The sequence below is a fragment of the Sinocyclocheilus anshuiensis genome, unplaced genomic scaffold (genome assembly GCF_001515605.1).
Source record: "Sinocyclocheilus anshuiensis isolate Anshui unplaced genomic scaffold, SAMN03320099.WGS_v1.1 scaffold869, whole genome shotgun sequence".
In the NCBI taxonomy this organism is placed as follows: Eukaryota; Metazoa; Chordata; class Actinopteri; order Cypriniformes; family Cyprinidae; genus Sinocyclocheilus; species Sinocyclocheilus anshuiensis.
The window spans coordinates 1,448,449-1,452,103 of NW_015558630.1; the positions used below are offsets into that span (position 1 = coordinate 1,448,449).

The 3,655-nt window shown below is 34.6% G+C and overlaps 1 pseudogene; it reads left to right on the forward strand.

The window, feature by feature from the left end:
* Positions 1 to 3,655, forward strand: part of LOC107680782 (histone-lysine N-methyltransferase setd3-like) — a 28,284-nt pseudogene that overhangs the window by 6,361 nt on the left and 18,268 nt on the right.

Below are 3,655 nucleotides of genomic sequence, written 5' to 3' on the forward strand. Positions count from 1 at the left end.
TTGGACAGACCGAAGATTTTTTCTTCCCCGCGGTAAGTTACTGCGTCATCAGAGAGAATTGCAGTAAGTTAGCAGAATACAGAATACAAGGTCGCGCTGAGGCACACTCTGTCTCTTTGTGAGAGTCTTCATAACAAATGAGCGTAACAGCACACATAAACTCAAAGAAACAGACTGTGGTAAAAATTCACAATGTTTAGTTTATTCATAACATGATATAGTTAAGTAACACCATGACAAGTGAGCTATTTTGCTCCATATTCTCACGACGAAAAAAAACATTCAAAACATCTACAGAGTGCACGCATTACGTGAAGTCTTGTGCATGTGCGCATTTACAGTGCGCTCTTTCACTGCATGATTCAGTCTATTAAAATACATTCAGAATGATCACAAATTCAAGACATGGGGCAGACAATGTGTATATTTATACCACTTCATATAATTAATCAATTTCACACGGAAGAGTGCCTTTTTTTCCTCCAAAAATTACCATATACAAATGTAATATTGATTTTTTTTTTACAACAGTTCAATAAACCTAGATGTTTAACTGATTAAATGTAAGAATTTTACTCAAAAGATAATGCATACTTTAAAAAATGGCTTTATAAAGGTAAAATGCCCATAAAAGGTAAAAATCAATTTAAACTTATTGGAAAAGAAAAAGATAATGCACACTTATAGAAAAATGGCTTTATATAGGTAAAATGCCCATAAAAGGTAAAAATCTATTTAAACTTATTGGAAAAGATTAATTTCTATCTGACCACCACACAGAATATGAAGAATATGAAAAACTTTAGGAGTCAGTTGTCCACGAAAGTCCTTAAGATACCAGCATAACACACTCAATCAGTTGAATGAATGACTCAATGACTCACTCATTAAGTGACTCACTCATTAAGTGACTTACTGGTAGATTAGTTGTGTAGTATGTTGAAAAGTATGCATTTTCCCCCTCAACATTTCTTATTTGTATACTCATAAATGCATTTAAAACATTAATTTAATAACATTATTTATTAACTTGTTCATGTCTGTAGAAACCCTGGAAGCACTAAGCTATTTACCCCACAGTCACTCGTTGGGTTTTGTTGATCAAAGCGTAAGTGATTGTTAAATATAAACTTATTGGAATGTTTTTCTTTTCTTTCCCCCATTCAGAGTGTAGCAGCGCTGCTCCCTCTCCTGGGAAAGAGAGGAATATGTTCAGATCCGAGCTCTGGTGGAGAAGATCCGTAAGAAACAGAAAGGTACACAGTTGGTTCAAAATTAATATGATTTAGCAGTTCTGTAGCTTTTACATAGCATGGGTTGCCTTGTGATTTGCCATTGGCCATTTTTAAGGTTTAAGGAGTTAAACTGTCCTAGTTGCAAGAAAAAAGAGGTTGGAAAAAAACAGATGGTGTGGAATTTAAAATTTAAAGTCACCCAGATATGAAATTAATTCTGTCATTTACTTGCTTATTACTTTCTTTTTTTCTGGGTAAATGAGAAATTTTACAGAATGTCTTTGAAGATCCTTTCCCACACAAATCAAACGAATAGAGGTGGATCCTGTAAAGCTTTAAAACTGACCATAAAAATAGAATAAATGTTGTCCATATGGCTCTTGCTCTATTTTTCGACTTTAAGTCAAATGGTAGCTTGGCTGTTCTTTTTTGACCTGTTCCTTACTTTTTGCTATAAAAATGTCTTGGAACGACAAGAGGGTGAGTAAAAAATGGCTTTTTGGGTTCCTTTAAGAGAAACATAAGAGAGTATGAAAAATCGTATTATCATAAAAGATTGCATGTTACACATTTGTTTATCTGATAGAATGACTTCTATAACAATATGCACATATTATGCAGTAAGTTGATGTACTGTGGCAAACACAGAAATATCTTCGGTTACAGTGATGTGATGACTTGAGTAAGATCCTATCACATTACTTAATAAAATACTCAGTGGGAGTCTCAGAGATGTGCATTAGAACACATAAATATCCATTAGAATAAATGTTAGACAGCACATTATGCTGCAGGATACACAAGAGTTATAGATTGCACCGTTTAGGTCCACTTGTGTGGTGTTACAGCAACATAATACAGTAGAGTGCCGTAGAATAATGGAAACTTCTCATGCTGATGTTCAATATACATACAATAGCTAAATCAGCTTGTGATAGGATTTTATTATTTCCTCAGGGATGTCAGTATCATTTGAGGGAACCAGGGAGGAATTTTTCTCCGAGCTGATGGCCTGGGCCGCAGAATGTGGGGCTTCTTGTGACAGTTTTGAGATCTCCAACTTTGCAGATGAAGGACATGGCCTGAAAGCCACCAGAGATATCAAGGTTGGTTTCTTTCTCACCTAGTTCAAGGACTGTTTGATGGTAAGATGGATAAGAATCTATTTGAGTTTTTATGTTGGATACATTTATATATTTTTTATATTCGTTTATTGTTTTTACAAGTTCAGGTCTTGCAGCACCTTTGTCTCTAAATGGGGCTGTTCCTAGCCAAAATAAGCTGCAATATGAACCAGACCTCATGCTGGTAGTCTTTTCTGACGTCACACACTTGTGTATTATCGGGATTCAGTTTATTGCAATATTGTATGTGTGCGATGTGCTGGCTTGTTCTGCCACCTACAGAGCATCATATCTTGAGTGTTGAAGGCTGAAACGAATAACTCATCTTATATATTGGTTATAGATACAGTAGATGATAATTATTTGTGTGGTCCTTCCACTTGATGGTCAGTGACCAAGTGGTAATTACAGGTGTGTATGTACTGATCAGAGCTGTTTTTCACCATCATCCTTGTTAATGCTTTAGGAGGGAATATATAGAGGTTATTGATCACTGCAGGTAATATTTTAACTCCAGGCTTGATTGAGTCAATGATCATTTTAAATGGCTACTACAGTTAGCCTTATTGACGTTTTCAGTTGCTTTTGCTAATTGCTAATTATAAAGTGCAGTTTTTTATTATTTAAAATAAAGGAATTTGAATGTGTCAGGAAAGGACTAGCCCTGTAATTAATCTAAATTTGTATGCAACAGTACATCAGTTGGTGATTTTGCATGTGTGCTTTTGACAGTGACCATTTAAATTGTTCTGTGGGCTTTCTGTCCATTTCAGGCAGAGGAGCTGTTCCTGTGGATCCCTAGAAAAATGCTGATGACTGTGGAATCTGCCAAGAACTCTGTCCTTGGTGAGTTTGCATAGTTGTAGCAATGTCAATCTTTGACCTCTAACTCTATGACAATGACATGTCCCGTTGAAATGTGCAAATGTTTCTCTCCCCACACAGAAAATGGAGACCACAATTATATAAATGTTACTTTGTTGTTCCAGGTTAAATACAATTTTTAGCTATGTAGACAGCATCTGTGACATGGTGTTGATTACCACAGAAAATTAATTTGACTTGCTACAGCTAAACTTATAGCACAATTTTTGGTTGCATTTTTTTTCTATGACTAAAATGAAATAATTTTATATTAGTAGCTTGCTATTTTCTATTTTTAATTGTCTTTCTACCATGTAGATGTTGATAGAATGTTGTTTTCTTAATATTTGTTTGAGTTAGAACCAGTGTTATTTTATTATATTTTATATATATATATATATATGTAGCATAAGAAACTCCTGTAAAAAACAT